This window comes from Pleurodeles waltl, chromosome 3_1 (genome assembly GCF_031143425.1).
Source record: "Pleurodeles waltl isolate 20211129_DDA chromosome 3_1, aPleWal1.hap1.20221129, whole genome shotgun sequence".
In the NCBI taxonomy this organism is placed as follows: domain Eukaryota; kingdom Metazoa; phylum Chordata; class Amphibia; order Caudata; family Salamandridae; genus Pleurodeles; species Pleurodeles waltl.
Window position 1 is genome coordinate 1560412300 of NC_090440.1, and position 25241 is coordinate 1560437540.

Consider the following 25241-nt stretch of genomic DNA (forward strand, 5'->3'; position numbering starts at 1 on the left):
CTTCCTGTCAAGCACCGCTCCGCTGGGCCCTTCCTGTCAAGCACCGCTCCGCTGGGCCCTTCATCTCAAGCACCGCTCCGCTGGGCCCCGCCGTCTCAAGCACCGCTCCGCTGGGCCCTTCATCTCAAGCACCGCTCCGCTGGGCCCCGCCGTCTCAAGCACCGCTCCGCTGGGCCCTTCATCTCAAGCACCGCTCCGCTGGGCACCGCCATCTCAATCACTGTTTATGGTTCACTGTGCCCACCATGCCTCCTCCTTGACCAGTGGAGACTGTCATCCACCTGATGGACTGTGGCTTTGCACTCCCCAGGATGGTACAGTGGGCAGCCCACCCACTGTAGAGACATTGAGAGACTGTGGCTTTGCACTCCCCAGGATGGTACAGTGGGCAGCCCACCCACTGTAGAGACATTGAGAGACTGTGGCTTTGCACTCCCCAGGATGGTACAGTGGGCATGGTAGCTCCTCGTGGATCTGGCGTCGTGGACTCATGTGGCTGTGGTGCCCCCCCCTTCCCTTCCCCCTGAGGTGCCTGTAGTTTTTACATCTGATGCCCCTGCAGTGTTCTCTCCAAAGGACTCAGGTCTCCTGTGTGGGCTTTGCCCTTGTTTCTCAAAACTTTGGCCCACGGACATGATGAATTCGTAGGATGTGCAGGACTTGTTACTTCAGTTATACACTGATGTGTATGTCATTTGTTTTCTTGTGAATATCTTTCATGGTTGTACGATAATTTTCAGGAGCTTTTTGGTACATAAATATTTATTCCAAATTTGATTATGTCCTAGCATTTTTCAGGGGTGTTTGGGTGGTGTCACTGTGACTTGTTGCTCTGCATTGGTGTGTACATAGTTGGGGGGGGGGGTCGCATATGTGTGTGCCCGTAACCTTTCGTCCTCCCCCCTCCCGTGTGTCGTAGGTGCAGTACTCACTGTTGTCGTCTGCGCCGGACTTCGTACTCGTGGTAGATGAGAAGGTAGACGAGAGCAGGTAGGATGTTTAATTCGGGTTCCATGCTGTCCTCCTTCCTCCTGGAGTGCGTAGTGGTGAGCGTTTTCCCGTTCGTAGTCTGTTTCCGCCGTGTTTTTATCGGCGGTGCTCCCGCCCCGGAAAAGGTGGCGGATTGGTGAGTTGTGTTAGTGTGGGCGGTACATTGTCTGCCGCCTGGCTGTTGGCGGTGACCGCCGCGCTGTTTGTTTGTACCGCCGTGGCGGGCGGAGTTTTAAAGTGGCTGTCTGTGTTGGCGGTTCCCGCCAGGGTCAGAATTCCATATTTTTTACCGTCAGCCTGTTGGTGGGTTGGCCGCCGCTTTAACACCGACCGCCAGAGTTAGAATCACCCCCATTGTCTTGTACCTTGAGATAATCATTTTCTTTACTACAAATCCTCTTGGCTCTCAAAAATTCTCCAAAAGGAATGTTATTCTTCAAAGGTTGTGGATGATAACTTTTAGCATGTAAGATACTGTTCCCTGCTGTAACTTTCCTGAACAGTGTTGTCTCAATTTTATTATTTTCAATGAATACTCTGATGTCTAGAAATTCAATCTCACGTTTGTCAATTTTACCGGTGAATCTCAAATTGCAATCATTGATGTTTATTTCATTGATGAAATTACTGGCAGTGTCACGATCACCTTTCCAAATTATGAAAATATCATCAATATATCTAAGCCACAAGATGATATTGTCATTCCATTTGTCTAACGGGAAGTTATTAAGTATCTGTTCTTCCCACCAACCCATAAATAAGTTAGCATAACTTGGAGCAAAGCATGTTCCCATCGCTGTACCGCATACCTGCTCAAATATCTCATTGTTGAAAAAAAACATATTATGTTGTAAACACCATCGTATCATCTGGCTCAGCATTTTGCTGTGGTGATAAAAACTAATAGATCTCATTTTCAGAAAATATTCTACCGCCTGGATTCCCAACTCATGTGGAATACTTGTATACAATGCTGTCACATCAAGCGTCATCAGCAAAAATTCATTTTCCCAGCCTACATCAAAGATCCTCCTAAGAAAATCCCCACTGTCTTGCAGATATGAAGATACATTTCTGACTAGTGGCTGTAAAAATGTGTCTATGTACTGTGTTACTGTTTCAAACAAACTCCCTTTGATGGACACTATAGGTCTCCCAGGGGGTTTGTGTACATCTTTATGGATCTTTGGTATCAGATAGAATACAGGTAATTTGGGAAAGTCTACTTTCAAAAAACTATACTCTTGTTGACTAATGAGACCTCTATCACACCATTGTATCAATTCCAAATCAAATTGTGTTTTAATGTTCTCAACATGCTCTTGGTCAATTCTTTTATAGCATTTACTGTCATTTAGTTGTTTATATGCTTCATCCATGTATTGTTTTGTTGACCAGATCACTATATTCCGTCCTTTATCGGAGCCCCTTATTACAATGTCTGGATTATTAGACAATTTTTCTAATGTTTTATAATATCCACCCTCCTTGTTTTTGAATGCATTGAACAATCGGGCTCTCAAGATTTTTAATTCTTTAATCAAAGTTTCTGAGAATTGATCAATCATTTCTCCACTGGGGGATGGAACGGTCTTTGACTTGGGTCTAAAGCCGGATGCTCCATCTTTGTTTAGACAGACTCCTTCTGACTCCAATCTACCAATCATCTGCTCTTCGCTAATTTCTCCCATTGCACTGTCTTCCAGTTCCCAAAGTTCTCTCATTAATGAAACATCCTCGATTGTTAAATTGTGACTAATTAGTCTCTCTGTATTACAGCTAGTCTCTTCTGTGCATTCCCCTTGTGTTGTTGTCTTCTTACTTTTTGCTTGATGAATTTTTAGCAGTTTTAATTTTCGTATAAATAAAAACAAATCTATCCGACTCTGCACATAATCAAAATCACTAGGTTGGCAGTACGAGAGGCCTAACGATAAATTGGCTTTATCCTCCTGATCTAATTGGATGTCTGACAAGTTAACCACAGTTTTGTTATCTATTAGTACCGTTTGTTGCTGCGAGTCATCTTGCTTCCCTCGTCGCTGTGAATTTCTTTTGCCCCCTCGTCTTTTATGCCTCTGCCTCTTCCTCTTGTTCGGGTCCACTTACACTGTGTGTTGCTTTACACATCTTCCAATTGATTTGTGTCTAATTGTAAACACAGCAAAGGTCCGTACTCCGATTGAGACAACACTGTTCAGGAAAGTTACAGCAGGGAACAGTATCTTACATGCTAAAAGTTATCATCCACAACCTTTGAAGAATAACATTCCTTTTGGAGAATTTTTGAGAGCCAAGAGGATTTGTGGTAAAGAAAATGATTATCTCAAGGTACAAGACAATATGATTGATAGATTAAAACAGAGAGGATACTCCAGTGAGATATTACAACACAGTGCAGCTAGAGTTAAATCCCGTTCTAGAGATCAGTTGTTGTTCACTACGAAGCAAAGGAGTAATGACATAAATAAGATCAGTCACACCCATAAAGACACTGCCAACGTCAGATATATAACTACTTTTAACACAGCACATGAATCCATTAGAAAGATCCTACAGAAACATTGGCACATGTTAAAAAGTGATCCAGTGATAGGTATGAATTTGAAAAATAGGCCCACAATAACATATAGAAAAGGGACGTCAATGAGAAATGTCCTTGTGAAAAGTGATGTGCGACAAGGGAAGATTTTGCAAAGCAGTTGGCTTAAATCGCAAGATGGATTTTTTAAATGTGCCAAATGCAAAGCATGCAAAAATGGTGAAAACATTAAGAGCATCAAGCAAGGAGACAGAACCATTCACACTATAAAAGGCAGATATGACTGCAGAAGTGAATATGTCATCTACATTTTAAAATGTAGTTGTCCCAAGATATATGTTGGTAGCACCAAACACCAAGTACACAAAAGAATACTCCAACATTTCAGGGCTATAGCTAATAAAGATGATTCGTACCCTGTTGCCAGACATGTACATGAGTTTCATGCAGGACTAGTGGAAAGTATCAAATACAGTGTAATTGACAGCATAAGAAAAGATGTCCGTGGAGGTGACAGGGAGAAAAATTTGAGAAAGTTAGAATCCAGATACATTTTGTCACTAGATTCTAGAGAACCAGCAGGGTTAAATTCCAGTGAAGAATTATTTATTCATCTGTGTTAATACATGTTGGTTCTCACCACTGTGTATTTACTTTCACTTGATCACACATTTTCTCTCCTTGTCAGCATGGTCTTTCCTCTGGAGTTGTAACTCACCTCTCCACGAATAAAAATAAAAACAAGCATAGCATCGACTTGATTGTAAAGCATGGTCACAGCAGTGCATTGTTGTTGCAGTATTCATATGAGTCTCTAATAGGTCTTACGACTTGTCCATGGTAATGTTGTTTAGTTTTGTTTTTTGTAGATCAATGTTTAATTCATTTAATTAATTTTTGTAAGCTGTACAGTTCATGACAAACATGATATTTATATATTTCTTTATATTTTCTCACATTTATTTTCTACAAAGATTGGGTTTATACAGATAATAGACAAAAAATGTGATATAGGAAATTCCATGCATAATTGTATATATATGTTTGTTCAAATGTAGTATCACTATTTTGTGTTACCATGTTGCTTTAAGAAAATCACTTGTATATAAAAGGGGAAAAAAATGGCGGCCCCCACAGGTTGAGAAAGGCGGAAACGCCGAAACGCGTTCCTGTTTGGTTGTATTAAACCTTATTTAGCACATTCACGGAGTGCCGGTTGCCTTATTAAGGAATAAGGTGTTGTGTTTATATATATATATATATGTATATATATCCTAGTGCCGCCGGTCACTACTAAGTAATTAGAGTTAGGACCATGTTTCCATAGAAAGAGTTTTTTGACTTGCCTATTTCTGTGGCACCATTTGACAAATCTTCACAAACTTTTCCCAAAAAAGTGCACCCATGATTTATGTTGCGCACATAAAGTTTCAGGGTTACCTGTCAAGCGGGGACTCAGAAATGGGGGGGGGGTTAAAAAGTTGCATTTCCCATATTAATTTCCATTGGGCCTTTGAACACAACTACAGCCCGAAACACTGGATGAAATTACACCACATTTGGCAGAAAGATAGCTTTCCATACACAGATTGTGCTTTCACTTATTTGATGTAGATCCATTCAGTAGTTTTTGAGATGTTAAAGAGAAAATAAATTTGCATACCTGGGGCCGCGGATCCTCCTCAACGACTTTGCGAATAATAAGAGCTTATGCACAGAGCTGCAGAGCTCTGATTGGCTGCCAACATTTCAAACTAGGAAGTGTTGTCAGCCATCTTGGGACTCAGCAGAGTTCAATAAAAAGTGAAAAGACAAGGGGCCAGAGCAGAGTCAACCTGACCTCTCAGCTCTGGTGCTGGGCTACAAAACACTTTTTTAAAATTAATTTGCAGAAATTTCGCGAGGACATTGCAAATTCTTGGAATTTATTTTTTTAAGCTAGGGCTAGCTCCTGCGCTAGTTTTTTACAAGCCCCTGGGTGAGACAGCCCCCGGGGGTATTCACATTTTCTATGTGGGGACTGCATGGTCCCCCCACAGCCATGAAGACTACTACCTGCCCTGGGCACTTTTCAAATAGATTTCGGGGACTATGCATCCCCTGCTCAGCCCCAGGGACCACCAACTCTCTGGGACAAAGAAAAAAAGTGAAGGGTGGTGGTTCCGGACCCCAAAGCCCTGGAGACCACCACCTCCCCAGGGCCATTGATTGTTGGAGGGGGGCCACCCCCAGGGCTGGCTCCTGCTGTGTCCAAGGGTGCCCACCCCCAGGGCACAGCTCTTTGAAAGCTGCTGCCAAGTCACAGTAAACACTCTGCTCTCAGCAAGAGACACAGTAGCAAATGCTCTCACAGAGAGGAAGCTTCTTCAGCAGCTCCCTCTCTGTGACAGCAATACCTGCTCCCGCAGGAGATGGGCAGCCTACTGGGACCATGGGGGCCTTCAGGCTCCCCCCGATGGCCCCAACAATGTCATTGGGTGCCCTGGAGGACACCCAGGGGATGGGGGTCTTGAGCTAATATTGGCCTAGGGCGGGGGACCAGATCTCCAGCCCTCCTCCACCCCAAAAAAAAAATTCGGCCAGGCCTCTGGGATGAGGGCCCCAGGGTGATTATTGGTTTGGGGAAGGGGCCAGATGGCCACCTTCCCCCAAAAGAAATTAAGGCCCATATTTATACTTTTTTAGCGCCGCATTTGCGCCGCCTTTTGACGCAAAAACGGCACAAACTTGCAAAATACAATTGTATTTTGCAAGTTTGCGCCGTTTATGCGTCCAAAAATGGCGCAAATGCAGCGCTAAAAAAGTATAAATATGGGCCTAAATGTTTAGGCCAAGCCCCGGGGGATGGGGTCCCCAAAGTGAGAGCCTGGAGAGGGTGGGCTGCACGGTCCACATCCCCCCAAAAAATTAAATGTTTAGGCCCGGCCCTCGGGGATAGGATCCCCGGGGCTGAGATCGGCCTTGGGGTGGGGGGCACGCAGCCCATCCCCCCAAACATTAAATATTTGTGCTGGGCCCTGAGGATGGAGCCTCCGGGGGTGAGATCAGCCTGAGGGTGGACATGTAGGGTTTGGTTGTTATAGGGGTTGGCTGCAGGGACTGGCCCCAAGCCATGCCCAGTGGGCAAACTCCACAGCGCATGGCCAAAGGCCGTTTGCAGCGTGGGGTTGGGTAGTTATAGGGGTTGGTCGCAGGGTCATGCCACAGGCCAGGCCTTGCAGCCAAACCCAGCCCAACACGGCCGAAACCTGTGCGGTGGTTGCAAGGTTACAGGGATCTTATAGTTAGGAAATAAAATCAAAAACACCATAGAAATTCACTCAAGAAACCAAAGGTTACACGGTTGTTATAGTTAGGCTTACATTTTAAACATACAAAACCATAGAAATTCACCTGTTATAGTTAGAATTATCTCAAGTAACTATAACTTGTGCCCTAAGGTAACTATAACGTGCACCCTCGCCATACACTGCTAAATTAAATTATGGCACTCATGACAACTGTGATAAAGTAATTGATAATATCAAAGTAATATTTGCAGTAACATTTTTAATGAAAAAACAGTGCTTTGTGGGGGCTCGAGTTATAGTTACCTTAGGGCACGAATTATAGTTACTTGAGATAATTCTAACAGGTGAATTTCTATGGTTGTATACATTTAAAATGTAAGTCTAACTATAACATCCCTGTAAGCTTTGGTTTTTTAGTGAAAAAATAAATATATATATATATATATATATATATATATATATATATATATATATATATATATATATATACCAAAAAAATTGAGGAATGGGGAGGGGTTATGGTCCAGTGTATGTCCTCCCAATCGAGACGTCAAAATATAAGATACACTGTTCCAAATAGAAAGGGAGAGAGGATACTACAGCGGGGGTCCTAAATTTTAGGAGCAAGAAACCTCACACATCCAAAAGGAATAAGAGGTGGTCAATCTTATGTAGTGGAGGTAAACAGATTCCAAAACCTCTCTTTGCCTTCAAACGAAGCTGCGAATCAATGAACATCGCAGCATTATTAGATGTGGCCGTGCTACTACTAAACTGAGTTTTCACTTTCTTGAGGTTGGACATAGCCCAGATGACATGTGGTGGGTTGTTTTACAAACTAGCCCACACAACATCAACAACTCTTTGTTTGAACTAGAGCAACGGTGGGTGTTCAAATTGCGAACTCACATTAATGGATTAAATGATGATATCCCTTGGATCAGTCTGGCTAATTAACCCCATTGTATGGTTCTACATTCATAATTTTCTCCTTGTTTGTTTGTACAATTTACATCGTTTTTTGTATAATTTACATCATTGGCTCTACCTTTTGTTCCCCTTCTTCTTTTTGTACCTTAATGGCATATGGGTAGTCCGCCCAGTCATTATATGCTTACTTCATACAAGTTTGGGTCGGTGGTTGAGTCCTTCACTAAGCCACTGTGGACTCCTCATTGTTATCGAGTCCTTTCTTTGTTTTCCCTATTTTTTTACTCTCCCGGGCCTTCAATAGGAGAGTCCTTCTTCACTTTTTACTTGTTTGGATCTGCACCAGCGAGTCCCCGAAATACTCCATTTCCGGGTCGCATTGAATATAACTGGCGTGTCCGGAGTTCCCTTCACCATTCAGGGAACACGGACCCGGGTAGGTTTACTGACGGTGACGGCAGCGTTTGAAAGTAAGTTATTCCTTTTTTTGTGCTCAGAATGACCCGCGTCTATTACTTACGGACCGGGGCTCGACGCACTCGTTTTTTTGATCTCCCTGTTTTGCCTCACTGTGGATGAATCCTGGCACACTGGTGCCTTCCCCGACTGCTCTGTATCTCCTTAATATAAGCCACCAACGTTTGTAAAGGTTTAGGCCTTTTTCAATACTCTAACCTATCAAACTCTGGTCCCTCGACTACATTACTATTATCATTGGTGAATTTCTATATTAGAGCACCCATGTATTTCTTTGTAGAGACAGAAACTATACCTTTAATGACAATATGAGTTTTTATTATACATTGGTATGAGCTGTAGATCTATACCTCCATGGTGTTTGAATGAAGGATTGATTGAGTATCCTCTCTCCCTTTCTATTTGGAACAGTGTATCTTATATTTTGATATATATATATATATATATATATATATATATATATATATATATATATATATATATATATACATATATATATATATACATATATATACATATATGTATATATATATATATATATATACAAACACACACACACATATACATGTATATATATATATATATATATATATATATATATATATTTTCACTGAAAAGAACAGAGGTTAAAGTAACATTAGAGATAGGTAAATTTCTCAGTGACAAAGTTAAGGTTTTGAACTAAAAAAAGCACAGAAATTTACCAGTTATAGCTAGCAGCACTAACTATAATTTGTGCCTCTGTCATGCACTGCTGATGATCTCATATATGACATCACTCATGGCATGTCCTATGACATCACTTATGACATCACAGATGACATCTCAAATGACATCAAGAATGACATCTCAAATTACATCTGTGATCCTGTTGTAATTTAATAGCAATTAGATTAAGCATTAGCAGAAGACATCTTGTATTTAGCAACTATTGTGAACATTTGGCGGAATCCATTTTGGATTCATGGCAGCCATTTTCTCTGCCATGTGCTCGCCATGTGCTCTGTCCTACCTTTCTGTTAACTACTCTTGAAAATCTGTCTAGTGACAAGTTATATTTAGCATCTCCCACTTTCGCACATACCCAGTAAGATCTGCAGCTGTTAGTAATCAGTAACAGACAGTACTGTGTCAACTAGTCCTTGAAACTGTTAGCCCCTCCTAACTGTCGACTGTGCATTTCCATATGACCTTACATGTATGTAAGTCTTGCTTCTATAATTGTACCACCTTCTTTTAGCCCCTGCGTGGGTATAAAAGGAGCATGCTCTCTTAGTTCAGTGTGCTACTTCAAACATTACCGAAGGGTGCTGTTTGAACTGTAGTACCACCTCATGAGGTTTAATAAACGTTGTCTTTTATTTCAGTTTCTGTGCCAACTTCTTCCTATATGGTCTGAGGACTTTGTGCAGCTAAGGGTGAACCCCTTGCACTAGTAGGCCTTGCTGAGGCTTACTTCAACAATCCCTCTCTCAATCTATGCCCTGATGTGTTTTCTCTGCCATTGTATGCACTAACTCCAAATCTGAGATGTATTACCCACGAATATCAATATACCCATGTTGCTTGAGATTTTGGGATTCCCTCCAGAAGAATTGTGCATAAGATACGTTGCATTACAGCTGTGTTAATGAGAGACCATGCATTACCCAGAACAATAGAAGAATATGGCCTGTCCTGTAAGATATACTGGGGGTTATTCTAACTTTGGAGGAGTGTTAATCCATCCCAAAAGTGACGGTAAAGTGACGGATATACCACCAGCCGTATTACGAGTTCCATAGGATATAATGGACTCGTAATACGGCTGGTGGTAAATCCGTCACTTTTCCGTCACTTTTGGGACGGATTAACACCTCCTCCAAAGTTAGAATAACCCCCACTGTGTCTTAAAATAAAATGGGAAAAATCACGCTGCATCACCTTCCCAGCAAATTCAAAAAGCCACAGAGTCAGAATAGCACAGGTTTAGAGCCTTGGTTCCCTACCCTTCTTTCTTGGTGCTCTCTATTAGAACTATCCAATCCTCTTAGAAGTTCTGGGAGGTGTGCAATTACTGTGGACACTAATCAGTTAGATTCATAAAGAAACTCTGTTGCATTCAGTCGTAACGCCTATGAACATGCACAATATACACAAAGTTGAATACTTATAGGCCATCTCATATTGACCTCTTTGAGCCCGAATGGCAAGTCTGTGTTTCCCAATGTAAGTGGGTATAATTTAAGGCCAAAATACATGTTAGTGAATTTATAAGCCACAATAAACTCTGGAGTATCCAGAAACTTTGACAATTTCTTACAGCCTCATTGATTGTAAGAATGATGGACCTGAATACAAAGGGTTTAATTTCTTCCTGAACTTGATTGTGCAAATTTGATTTGCAAATTTGATTGTGCTTTTGTGTTGCTCCTCCTTTTGTGTTGATGTGAATACATCAACACAAAAGGAGGAGCAACACAAAAGCTAATATCTAGCTTGCCATATCAGAGACTGTGACAGTGGCTTAACAACGGCCCCTTCACCCCCTGCATTGTGAGGGCTGAGCTCCAGGGGGCTTCCTCAGCACAGTACCCAGGCATGAGAGCTCCTGAATAAGTCCAGCGGACGGTCCCTCCTTGTAATTTGCAGGGGGGTCCCTCAAATTTTGTTACGCAACTGGAGAGTACAGGAGCACATAGGGGGTCATTACGACCTCAGCGGTCCTTTTGCAAGACCGCTGAGGGACCGCCATGCAGGCGGTTTGCCACTCGGCGTATTATGACTGTTGACTACTCTCCGTCGTTATTCTGACGGAGAGCCGCCAACAGCCATAGTGACGAGCAGCGGAGAAGTGGAGGTTGCTCCACCTCCACCGCCACGTCAACAGAACACCACCCACCGAATCACGTCCTGTGATTCGGCTCGGCGGTGTTCTGTTGGCGGTGTGGTGTCGGTGGAGCTGCCCCCATGGCTCCCATCCCCTCTCGGAGGATCGACAGACCAGGTAAGTCGATCGTCCGTTAGGGGAGGGGGGTGGGAGGCGTTAGGTGTTGTGTGCGTGCATGGGGGTGTGCGTGTGTGTATGTAAAGGGGGGGTGTGAGTGTGTGTATGCTTGCGGGGTTGTTGTGTGTATGGGAATGAGTGCGTGTATGTCTGTGGGTATGTCTGTATGGATGTGTGCGTGTATGTTTGAATGTGGGTGTGCGTGTATGACTGTGTGTGTGGATGTAGGCATGTATGTCGGTGTGTGTGTGTGTTGGTGGTGCCTGCATGCGTGTTGGGTGTGTAATAGAAGAATATGGCCTGTCCTGTAAGATATACTGTGTCTTAAAATAAAATGGGAAAAATCACGCTGCATCACCTTCCCAGCAAATTCAAAAAGCCACAGAGTCAGAATAGCACAGGTTTAGAGCCTTGGTTCCCTACCCTTCTTTCTTGGTGCTCTCTATTAGAACTATCCAATCCTCTTAGAAGTTCTGAGAGGTGTGCAATTACTGTGGACACTAATCAGTTAGATTCATAAAGAAACTCTGTTGCATTCAGTCGTAACGCCTATGAACATGCACAATATACACAAAGTTGAATACTTATAGGCCATCTCATATTGACCTCTTTGAGCCCGAATGGCAAGTCTGTGTTTCCAAATGTAAGTGGGTATAATTTAAGGCCAAAATACATGTTAGTGAATTTATAAGCCACAATAAACTCTGGAGTATCCAGAAACTTCGACAATTTCTTACAGCCTCATTGATTGTAAGAATGATGGACCTGAATACAAAGGGTTTAATTTCTTCCTGAACTTGATTGTGCAAATTATTCACATCAACACAAAAGGAGGAGCAACACAAAAGCTAATATCTAGCTTGCCATATCAGAGACTGTGACAGTGGCTTAACAACGGCCCCTTCACCCCCTGCATTGTGAGGGCTGAGCTCCAGGGGGCTTCCTCAGCACAGTACCCAGGCATGAGAGCTCCTGAATAAGTCCAGCGGACGGTCCCTCCTTGTAATTTGCAGGGGGGTCCCTCAAATTTTGTTACGCAACTGGAGAGTACAGGAGCCCATAGGGGGTCATTACGACATCGGCGGTCCTTTTGCAAGACCGCCGAGGGACCGCCGTGCAGGCGGTTTGCCGCTCGGCGTATTATGACTGTTGACTACTCTCCGTCGTTATTCTGACGGAGAGCCGCCAACAGCCATAGTGACGGGCGGCGGGGAAGTGGAGGTTGCTCCACCTCCACCGCCATGTCAACAGAACACCACCCACCGAATCACTTGCTGTGATTCGGCTCGACGGTGTTCTGTTGGCGGTGTGGTGTCGGTGGAGCTGCCCCCATGGCTCCCGTCCCCTCTCGGAGGATCGACAGACCAGGTAAGTCGATCGTCCGTTAGGGGAGGGGGGTGGGGGGGTGTTGGGTGTTGTGTGTGTGCATGGGGGTGTGCATGTGTGTATGTAAAGGGGGGGTGTGATTGTGTGTATGCTTGCGGGATTGTTGTGTGTATGGGAATGAGTGCGTGTATGTCTGTGGGTATGTCTGTATGGATGTGTGCGTGTATGTTTGAATGTGGGTGTGCGTGTATGACTGTGTGTGTGGATGTAGGCATGTATGTCAGTGTGTTTGTGTGTTGGTGGTGCCTGCATGCGTTTTGGGTGTGTGTGAGTAATGTGATGTTGGGGGTCGGGGTGGGGAGGGGGGCCCTGCCACCTTTGGGGGGTGGCAGGGGTGGTGGGGGGTGTAGGGGAGGGAGTCGGGGTCGGGGTGGGGGAGACCCCTATCAGTGCCAGGGAAGGAATTCCCTGGCACTGATAGTGCTTACCGCCATGGATTTCATGGCGGTTGAAACCGCTGGAAATCCACGGCGGTAAGCCTGGTCCAAATACCGCCAGCGGTATACTGACGGCCGCCGGGCCGGAGACCCAGGTCTCCAGCCCGGCGGTCGTCTCCTCCCTGGCGGGCGGAACGGAAAACCGGCGGATGACCATGGCGGTAACCCCCATGATCATAATATACCAAGGTAAGACCGCCAGCCTGTTGGCGGTCTTACCGCCGGATTTACGCCATCCGCCAGGGTTGTAATGACCCCCATAGTGTCTGGGGCTCTGGTGTCCCAGGTCTACTAGATAGGTAGATTTATGAATCATTACTAGGACAAAAAACATCATACAACTTTCAATAAGGAGCCAGTGCAATCAAGAGATGGCTGGACTGGCATTGTTCCAACAACTAATTGTAGAAGGATTGGGAACGTTCTGAAACCTTAGAACTGCAAATATTTTCCAAGTACTTATGAGGCTGCTACAAATACATTTGTGATGCCGAATTACATCATAAGGGTTTATATAGCCTCAACAAGCAACTGTAACAACAAAAAGTGAAAAAAAGAAAACTTTTTAAACTGCTCCAAAAAAGATTGTGCATCAGTAGTCAAGCGTTGACCCAAGCCAATCAGATAAAATGGCGCTACAGTAGCAGTATGCAAAAAATAGTAAGGGACACAAATTGAGGCCAATGACATGGAGTACCTTTTGTTAAAGATGCCCAGTAATATCTATTGCTGCTAATTCGGAGTAAACATAACATTTTAGCCAAAAACAGGTTCTGATTTATTCTTATCTAAGTGACTAATATTGTCATTGTTGTGAACCAAGCCTGAATGCTTATTTCCTGGAATATTTTATATTTGTGTACATTTGTAGAATTGTTCACATTTTATTGGTTATTACCTTTATTGCTTGAGAGTGATGATATTTGAGCATTACATACCAGCAAAAAACCCTCTTCACATTTGTCTAATAAAAGGACTCTTGGAACGAGCATGTCATGTAATGTTTCAGATTTTTGCAGACTCTCTATTACTTGCCTATAAAAAGCTGTTTCATAGCATGCAAGTCACTAGACATGATGTGCTAGCAGTAGTCCAAGACAACCAATTGGATCAAATGGGCTGTATCTGCCTGAAGGATCTCCAGCAGAGTTTTGTCCTACTTACTTATAAATTATAAGATTCTTTACCATGCTTTGAGGTCATTTTAAATTTGGTTTCCACTATGACCACATGTGACCTACAACTAGATAAGGCATTGTGAATGTCAACAAGTTTACTCCTCTTGTCTGCTCATCAAGTCACCATTAAGATCTTGAATTGACAACACATAGAAATTAAAAGGAAATAAGCAATAACCTACGATTTTAAAACACCTGCTACAGAGTTCCTTGTGCGTCCAGCCACCAGGCAGCAATAAAAATGTTGATAACTTTTGTGATTAATGGTTCTTCTAGAGAGAGAGAGAGATGGAGTTTTGTACAGTGGCAGTTTTGTAATGGTCAACCATGTTATATTTATTGACCGTATATAATTATTTTCCCTTCTAGTTGGGCCTTGCCCGGCAGTTTGCACTGATGTGTTTCCATGAGGGCACCATCCAAAAACTCCAAAAGAAATTGCAGAGAATCCAGAACGCCTAAGCCAGACTCATCCGGGACGTCCCCCCCTGCAGCCACATCACCACTCACCTGAGAGAACTTCACTGTCTTCCGAATAACAAAGTAATAACCTTCAAGCTCCTCATGCATGCCTACAAGGCCCTCCACAATATCGGACCTGGACACCTCAACCACTACCTGTCCTTCAACAGGCCCACCAGACAGCTCTGCTCCGCTGAACTGGCCCTGGCCACCACCCCAATGATCTGTAAGAACTCAATCGGAGGAAGATCCATCTCTTAACTCGCTGCGCAGACCCGGAATGCTCTTCCACAACATCTCAGGCAATCACACTCACTGTCTCAATTCAAGAAGAACCTCAAGACCTGGCACTTCAACTGAACTGAAACTGCCATTCCCTAGCACCTTGAGACCCTAACGGGTGATTAGCCATGCTATATAAAGGCACTGATTGATTGATTGATAGTGGCAGTTTTGTTACGGTCAACCATTTTATATTGATTCTATCAGGGATTCTGTTCTGGCCATTCTAAAATCCTTTCTCTCTGAGAGATAACAATTTGTGGCTTTTGATAATTTTTCCTCAAGCACCTTCTCACTACCATGTGGGGTCCCGTAGGGCTCTTCTTTGAGGCCTACGCTTCTCATTCTTTGTTACTCCATTGCCACCCTAATTAAAAAGCTAGGATTCTCAGTTGTCAGTTATGCAGACGACACTCAGATAATCTGATCAGTGGCTTACCCTGAAGACACTGCAAGCAGATTCTATAGCTGTATGCTGGAAATCAGCAACTAGATGTCCATCAATTGCTTACAACTTAACTCCGGCAAAACCAAGGTGCTCCTGCTGGGCAAAAGCATATCTTCTGGTCCACTACTTGGTGGCCTCAAGCGCCTGGAGCCTTACCTACAACAGTTTCCACAGCTAAAATTCCGGGCGTCATCTTTGATGACAAATTGTCATTTGACAAAAATATCAAAGCGGTGACCTCCTCAGCTATTTTCCTTCTTAAAATTATGAGGAAGATCTGTTCTTTTATTACATGAGACATGCCAAAACTGGTGGTTAACACACTTGTGCTTTCGAAACTCGATTATTGCAATGCACAATATATTAATCCACAGCAGAGACTTATAAACAAATTGCAAGTCCTACAGAATTCCGTCACACGTATGCTACTGTGGATCCCAAAGTATCATTCTGGTTCCCAAGCCTTTGCTTAGATCCACTGGCTACCTTTGCACAAGGGCATTGACTTTAAAGACTTTAATGAAGTTTCCATCACTTTTGAAGCTCAGTGGCTTTGACCCAGAATATTTGAAATAGAAATTCATTTGGTACTGCCCAGAAATGATCTTGTGGTTCTCCTCAACCCTTAATGGGAAGGTTCTCTAAGCTAAAAGAGCTCACTGGGAAGGCAGGAGCTTCATTCACAGTACAGCCAAATGCCTAAAAAATTTAACTTGCTTCCTCTTTAGCTAAAGAAATGTACAGGTCTTTGTTCTTTTAGGAAAGCCTTGAAAACTTGTTTTTTCAACCATTAGTTTTTTTCCTTCTGCCCTTGTCAGGACTCCTCCAATAATTTTCACATTTTCTTTTCATTTTTTTCCTTCTACAGCACGAAGCACCTAGACGCAGTCAGGCAGTAGTACGCTGTATACAAATAATTTTCATTTTATTGACTCGCCATAAAGTAGAGCAGAGGGCTAATTTCTGTGCTGAAAAGAATGCATACCTTGCAGATCACAGATCTGTATTTTAAGTGGATAGCTGAGTGGATTACTGCTTTTGTCACAGAGATTCTTGGGTTATCGCAGTTCACAAGATACAACCCTAATATATGAACAGTGAGTGTTACAAAGCATCATTAAAGCTGTGCATCAAAACTGCATAAAATAGGTTAGGACGTTATGTTTTTTTCACCAGCCATTCACTATCTATTTCTAATGTTGCTAAAAAGGGTTTGTTTGGGTTGATTTACATTCATGTTGGTAAAGCCAGCCTTTACCTGTGCTTTAAAACAAATTAAATGTATGTGAGAGAGGAGCTATGGAGAGATGAGGGACACTTTTGCACACTGGTAGCAAGGGAATCTGAGGAGGAGGTCATGGAGCACCAAAAATGACTGTTACATTGGTGCCACCAGCACTAAAGACGGCCCTGAATTTGTGCAAATCATGTGAGTGATTTCTCTGATATATTACCTGTTGGTCGCAAGAGAGAAACATTGTGTTAAATTCACCACAAAGATCTTGCATGCAATGGTGAAAATATCTCCACACAGTGCCTTTGAATTGTCCTAAATATTTAAATTAGCCATGGTAACAGTAGGAGCAATATCTGTTTTGACCACATGATTTCTAAGCAGAAGGAGATTGATTTTTAGAAATAATTGTTGCAACTATTACTTTGGACTTGCCAAAAACGTGTTGCCTCATCAGGACTACAAACAGACGGGTCCCATCTTCAGAGCTGTGATCTATATGCTCATCTTCTCCAATGCGTGTTCATGAATGTTACCAGCCTATTTAGTGCAAAGATTTCATAATAACAAAAAAAAACAGCCTTCAGGAGTCAGAAATGTGTATAAAAATATTGCTGGTCAGTTTACATTTGTTGCCAGCCAAGTCTGACATTGAATTTAAGGGGCTAGGTGTAGTTCACCAGGCAGCATATGATAAAGGTTACCACTAACTAAAGCCCACATTCAAAACATAAACTTTAATTATAATTTTATGATCAAGTACAGATTTCAACTTATTTCTACTCTTTTTAGACAATTGACAATAACATGGCCTTTTTGATCACCTACATCAGGACCAGCTTCATTACTTGAGGCAGCTGCTTGTGTGTGTAGTTTACGATGTATCGATCCAAATTGAAATATAACTACTGGTAAATTTGTTGAGGCATGACCCAAGATGTTATAGTCCACATCACAGCAATTCAATTAGCTCATTATAGGTGGCCACTAATGATAAGAAGGAAATTGGGCTCCAAGGACAGAAAGCTGCATTCCTATAGAACACAATGTTGCAGAAACACTGCAAAGTGAAATATTTAATTCCAAGCGTGACTTTTTAGCATTACTCCTCAAATCTTCACTCATCCTACTTCTTTCCTGCCCTACTTTTCATGGTAATATCGCACTTTGAAATGAAATCTCACAAAGCACTTCAGTCCATCACAATTGTTAGAAATTGGGTCTTTTGTTGGCAGTCAGGTTACCCCCTGTCCAAGCAAGGACCCACTCTCTAGTCAGGGTAAAAGAGAATCACCCTCAGATAACCCCTGCTTACCCCCTTGGTAGCTTGTCACGAGCAGTAGGCTTAACGTCAGAGCGCTAGGTGTAAAGTATTTGTACCAACACACACAGTAACTTAGTGAAAACACTATAAAATGACACAACCCAGGTTTAGAAAAATAGAGAATACTTATCTAAACAAAACAAGACCAAAACAACAAAAATCTACAATACACAAGTCAAGTTATCAATTAAAAAGCAAAATGGGTCTTCATGTAGTTTTAAACACACACTAACACTGTTACCATGAAAATTTACCTTGGGTGCGTCAAAAATAACCAAGCACGGGCGAGTGTGCATCAAAAAAGGCGTGTGATGCATCGATTTCACTCACAAGCAAGACCTTGCATCGTTTCTCGTTTCCTTCCTCCACAGAAGAGCGATGCGTCGATCGGGTCAGCACTCTCGGGTCCTGGCAGGCCTTGCGTTGTTTCTGTCGGAAATCCAGCCGCACGATCCGAAAACCACGCAGCACAGGTTGCGATCTCACCAGCCTCCGTCAGCGTTGCTGTGCGTTGTTTCTCCAGCCCCGGGCGTTGATCTTCGGGTCGTGTTGCAGGCAAACATCGATTTTCAGCTGCATAGCCAGTAGTGCATACATTTTTCAGCCGCAGATTGGAGTCACGTCCATCTTTTCCCCGCACGGCATTCTGTGCGTGGATTTCTTCCTCTTAGGCTGCCAGCTTCTCCTTTCAGGGTCCCAGGAACTGGATGGGCACCACTTGGCAGAGTAGGAGTCTCTCCAGAGACTCCAGGTGCTGGCAGAGAGAAGTCTTTGCTGTCCCTGAGACTTCAAACAACAGGAAGCAAACTCTAAATGAAGCCCCTGGAGATCATCACAAGCAGGAAGGCACACAAAGTCCAGTCTTTGCCCTCTTACTCTGGCAAAAGCAGCATCTACAGGATAGCTCCACAAAGCACAGTCACAGGCAGGGCAGCTCTTCTTCCTCAGCTCTTCAGCTCTTCTCCAGGAAGAGGTTCCTCTTGGTTTCCAGAAGTGTTCTAAAGTTCTAAAGTCTGTGGTTTTGGGTGCCCATCTTCTACCCAATTTCTTCTTTGAAATAGGCCTACTTCAAAGCATGGTCTCTCTTGAATGTGAAGACACTCACCAGGGGGTTGGAAACTGCATTGTGTGAGAGCAGGCACAGCCCTTTCAGGTGTATGACCAATCCCCTCCCCTAGCATAGATGGCTCATCAGGATATGCAGACTACACCCCAGCTCCCTTTGTGTCACTGTCTAGTGTGAGGTGCAACCAGCCCAACTGTCAAACTGACCCAGACAGGGAATCCACAAACAGGCAGAGTCACAGAAATGGTATAAGCAAAAAAATGCTCACTTTCTAAAAGTGGCATTTTCAAACACACAATCTTAAAATCAACTTTAATAAAATATTTATTTTTAAATTGTGAGCTTAGAGACCCCACACTCCACATGTCCATCTGATCCCAAAGGGAATCTACACTTTAATCAGATTTAAAGGTAGCCTCCATGTTAACCTATGAGAGGGTCAGTGAAAAACGAATTTAGCAATATTTCATTGTCAGGACATATAAAACACATTACTATGGTGGTCATTCTGACCCTGGCGGTCTTTGACCGCCAGGGCGGAGGACCGCGGGAGCACCGCCGACAGGCCGGCGGTGCTCCAATGGGGATTCCGACCGCGGCGGTAAAGCCGCGGTCGGACCGGCACCACTGGCGGGGTCCCGCCAGTGTACCGCGGCCCCATTGAATCCTCCGCGGCGGCGCAGCTTGCTGCACCGCCGCGGGGATTCCGACCCCCCCTACCGCCATCCAGATCCCGGCGGTCGGACCGCCGAGATCCGGATGGCGGTAGGGGGGGTCGCTGGGCCCCTGGGGGCCCCTGCAGTGCCCATGCCACTGGCATGGGCATTGCAGGGGCCCCCGTAAGAGGGCCCCTACATGTATTTCACTGTCTGCTGCGCAGACAGTGAAATACGCGACGGGTGCAACTGCACCCGTCGCACAGCTTCCACTCCGCCGGCTCGATTCCGAGCCGGCTTCATCGTGGAAGCCTCTTTCCCGCTGGGCTGGCGGGCGGTCTGAAGGCGACCGCCCGCCAGCCCAGCGGGAAAGTCAGAATTACCGCCGCGGTCTTTCGACCGCGGAACGGTAACCTGACGGCGGGACTTTGGCGGGCGGCCTCCGCCGCCCGCCAAGGTCAGAATGAGGGCCTATATGTCCAACCTCAACCATACACTGCACCCTGTCCTTGGGAATACCTAGGGCCTACCTTACATGTAAGAAAAGGGAAGGTCTTACATGTAAGAAAAAGGAAAGTTTAGGCCTGGCAAGTGGGTACACTTTCCAAGTTGAATTTACAGTTAAAACTGCAAACACAGACACTGCACTGGCAGGTCTGAGACATGATTACAGAGCTACCTAGGTGGGTGGCACAACCAGTGTTGCAGGCCGACTAGTAGCATTTGATTTACGGGCCTCTGGTGCACTGTACTAGGGACTTACTAATAAATCAAATATGCCAATCATGGATAAACCAATTACGTACACATTTTGTAAAGGAGCACTTGCACTTTAGCACTGGTTAGCAGTGGTAAAGTGCCCAGAGTAACAAAAACAGCAACACATCAACAACCTGGGAAACAGAGGCAAACAGTTAAGGGAGATCACGCTAAGGATGAAAAGTCAAACAACAATGAATTATTTTCCATTGCACGGGCTACCGAAGTTTGGTGTTTTTTAGTACTGTACAGTATAGGTGGTGTATCTACCTAACTAACAAAAATAATTCATTACATTTTCATCATAAAAATGAGAGCATCTATTGAAGTGTAAATTTAATCTGTTTCTGAGAGGTAGGACGTCTTGCAGGACACTCTTAAAAATGTGCTGTGGCTGAACTCATCATATAGTAGAAAGGAAGAAAAAAGTGCTCTCTGCACAACTAACTCTCACAGAACGTTCAAATCTTGTGCTGCCGCCTTCCTAAAGACATTTCTAAACTAGACCTTCTAGCTTGCTTTTTTTGACACATGCCGTATTGTTCTGAATGTCTGTCATTTTCCAATACACACACTGAGACTTCTTGACTTTACTTTATTCAAGTTTTACTTCTCGACTATTCACTTACTCTTCTTTCCCTGCTTTCATTTTCTGATTCTTGTGAGAAAGTAGCCTCTTTCTAGCATGGTTGCTCCCACTTTTGGCCTGTTTGTGAGTGTGTGTCAGTGTGTTTTTGCTGTGTCACTGGGACCCTGCTAGCCAGGACCCCAGTGCTCATAGTGAAAACCCTATATGTAGTGTGTTTTGCCTGTCTCACTGGGATCCTGCTAGCCAGGACCCCGGTGCTCATAGTTTGTGGCCTAATGTGTGTGTTGTCAGTAGTGCTTAACTGTGTCACTGAGGCTCTGCTAATCAGAACCTCAGTGCTTATGCTCTCTCTACTTCCATATTTTTCACTATAGGCTAGTAACCTCATTTACCAATTCCAATTCCAATTGGCACACTGGACCCCCCCTTATAAGTCCCTAGTATATGGTACCTAGGTACCCAGGGCATTGGGGTTCCAGGAGATCATTATGGGCTGCAGCATTCCTTTTGCCACCCATAAGGAGCTCAGACAAACCCTTTCACAGGACTGCCACTGCAGCCTGCGTAAAATAGTGCACACACTATTTCACAGCCATTTTCACTGCACTTAAGTAAGTTATAAGTCACCTACATGTCTACCCTTCATTTACTGAAGGCTAGGTGCAAAGTTCCTAAGTGTGAGGGCACCCTTGCACTAGCAAAGGTGCCCCCACACAGTCCAGGGCCAATTCCCCCGACTTTGTGAGTGCAGGGATGCCATTACACGCATGCACTACATATAGGTCAATACCTAAATGTAGCTTCATAATGATAAATCTGAATATGGCCATGTAGGGTGTCTAAGATCATGGAATTGTCCCCCCCATTCCAAATCTGGCCAATTCCATGCATCCTGGGGGCTCCACTATGGGCCACCAGTACTGCCAAACCAGCTCTCCGAGGCTTGCACTGAAGCTACAGCTGCTGCAACCTCACAGACAGCTCAGCCCTAGGAACCAGAACACAGCATTTCCTTTGGGAGGAGGGTGTTACACCCTCTCCCTTTGGAAATAGGTGTTACAGGCTTGGGAGGGGTAGCCTCTGGAAATGCTTTGAAGTGCACAGATGGTATCCTCCTAGAAAATGCCAATATACACTAGTTCAGGGACCCCCAGTCCCTGCTCTGGCACAAAACTGGACAAAGGAAGGGTCACCACTCCCCTGTCCATCGCCACCCCAGGTGGTGGTGCCCAGAGCTCCTCCAGTGTGCCGCTGGCATTAGCCATCTTGTTTTCCAAGGTGTGGGGACACTCTGGAGCTCTCCGAGTGGCCAGCAGGTGACGTCTGAGACCTCTCCTGATAGGTGCATACCTGGTTAGGTAGACAATCCCCCTCTCAGGGCTATTTAGGATCTCTCCTGTGGGTTCCTATTCAGATTTTGCTTGCAAGGTTACTCCAGGAATCCTCTGCAACTACTACCTCATCCTCAGACATCAGATGGACCACAGACTGCTCCAGAAACCACTGTAACACCAACAAATATCCAGAAGGGCTACTTTTCCTCTGCAACTTCAGCTCCAGCCAGCAACTGCAACAGTTTCCACAGTGTGCATACTCTGGGGACTCCCTGTCTTCACCCTGCACCAGATGGACTGAAGAAATCTTTCCCGTGGAGTGACGGAGTCACTTCCCTGCTCCTGCAGGCACCTTATAAGATGACAACCGGTTCTCTTGGACTCCTCTCCTGGCAACAAGCATGCTCCTTGGAACACAGGTGGTGGACCCCTTTGACACAGACTGTCCTAAGGTCCTGCTGTCCAAATTTGGCGGAGGTAAGAGCTTACCTTCCTCATTTGGGACAGTACCCCTGTGCCCCACGTCATCTTCCCCCCCTGAGGCCTCTGTGCACTATTTGCAAGAATCCTTCGTGCACAGCCTGGCCCAGGTCCCCAGCACTCTATCCTGCGACGCTCAACTCGCTGAGTTGTTCTCCGGTGGTGCAGGACCTTCTTTTGTAGTGCTGCAACAACTGCAATTTGCATCTTATTTATCCCCCTTCAGTGCTGGGAGCCCCCTCTGTCTCCTCAGTCTGAGTTGAGGCCCCCAGGTTCCTCATGGGTCCAGGTATCACCACTTTGACACAATCCGAGACATTGCTTGAAGCAAGGCTGTTTGGACGAATCCAGTGCCGAATCATCTTCCCACATCTCCACGTGGGACATCCATTGCATCATGCAGAAACCCGCAGCCATCTTCCTTTAGTGCATTTTTGCAGTCTTCGCCAAACCGGGGACTCTTCTTTTGCACCCTCTTCTAGGTTGGCAGGAGCTTCTGTCCTTCCTGGAACCTTCATTGACTTCTGGACTTGGTCTCCTCTCTTTGCAGGTCTTGAGGTCCAGGAATCCACCATTTGTTGTTTTCAGTCTTGTTTGGCTCTTGCAAAAACTCTAATCACGACTTGTAGTGTGTCCTAAGGAATCTTGCAGTACTTTACTCCTACTTTCCTGGGCTCTGGGTTGGGGTATTTTACTCACCTTTGTGGTTTTCTTACTCTCCCAGTGATTCTCCACACACTATACTTATCTAGGGGGGAATTCGTAATTCACACTCTACTTTCTTAGTATATGGTTTGTGTTGCCCCTAGACCTATTTTTTCCCATTGCTTTCTAATGCATTTCCTATTGTTTGCACTATCCTATGTCTAACTACTTACCCTATTTTGGTGTCTAGTGTATATATTGTGTATAATACTTACCCCCAGAAGGAGTATTGCCTCTAAGATATTTTTGGCCTTGTGTCACCCAAATAAACTACCTTTATTTTTGGTAACACTGAGTATTGTCTTTACTTGTGTATAAATACTATGTAACTATAGTGGTATTGCAGGAGCTTTGCATGTCTCCTAGTTCAGCCTAAGCTGCTCTGCTACAGCCACTTCGATCAGCCTAAGCTGCTAGAACACTACTACATTTCACTAATACAGGATAACTGGACCTGGTATAAGGTGTAAGTACCCAAGGTACCCAATACAAACCAGGCCAGCCTCCTACAATACTTTTTCTAAATGTTTGTCTTCCTCCTCCTAATTGGTGCAACTGTGTTGTGTTCTCTCTTGTACCCCCTCATACACCCTCGGTGTCTCCCTTTACCCACTCTCATGTCATTTGTTTCTCTCTGGTTTACTCGCCTATCACTGATTACCATACTGCCCTAATGCAAATATTTAAAAAAATGAGTTTATTTACAAGAATCATTCATAAATAGGATCTAGTGGCCCCCTCAAAGCCTTGATCCATGATGCCACTGCACCTGCTGCACAATTGAAAGCTATGCTCTTGACTGATTAATTCACTTTTAATTAAGAGTTCACTCCATGTATAACGTTTTTCAATATGACTTTACAGATACCTGTCCTGTATGCATTATCCCACTTGTATAGTTTCTAGTTTATAATTGTTTACCTCTGATTTTCATGGTGTACTTTAATCTGGAATGCTCTTCTATTTATATATGGGGTAAGGTATGCTCTACCATACATTATAAGGATATTGTAAGTCACTGAAGAGTCCTGTGACCATATCGAAGAATATAGTCAAATGCCTAGCTGCTTTATAGGATCATGAAACTTTGAGGTGACTTGCAATATTCTTATACTGAATGGCAGGGGTAACCTTATTCCTTATAGTACATGGTCACACTATAACACTTCCCAGTAACCACTTACATCCTTAGTGTGGTGCTCTTTCATATGAAAGAGATGTAATGTTTGTAAACATGAAAAAAATGTGAATCTCTTAGGCAAAATTACTGTGTACTTTTATCTGGAATGCTCTTTTATTTATATATGGGATAAAGTATACCCTGTCATTCATTATAAGGATATTGCAAGTCACTGAAGAGTTCTGTTACCACACACAAGAATATAGTCAACAGTCTAGTTGCTTTATAGGATCATGGAACTTTGAGGTGACTTGCACTATCCCTATAGTGAATGGTAGTGGGAACCTTATTCCTCATAATACTTGGTCACACTATACCTCTACCCAGTAACCACTTACATCCTTAGTGTGGTGTTCTTTCACATGGACGAGAAGAATGGTTGTAAACGTGAATAAAATTAGAATCTCTTAGGCAAAATTAAACACACCAAAAAGTACAATCAATTTAGTTCAAGTCAGATTTTTAAGAAAATGTTGTAGTTCAGAAAGCCAGTAATACGCAGAGAC

The 25241-nt window shown here is 44.0% G+C and overlaps 1 long non-coding RNA gene across 1 annotated transcript; it reads left to right on the forward strand.

Annotated features, from left to right (window-relative positions):
* The first annotated feature begins 8130 nt into the window (after positions 1-8130).
* Positions 8131-16553, forward strand: LOC138283383 (uncharacterized). The gene is made up of 2 exons (XR_011201229.1): positions 8131-8222; positions 14586-16553. It is a non-coding gene; the product is annotated as an uncharacterized lncRNA (long non-coding RNA).
* Positions 16554-25241: the final 8688 nt, after the last annotated feature.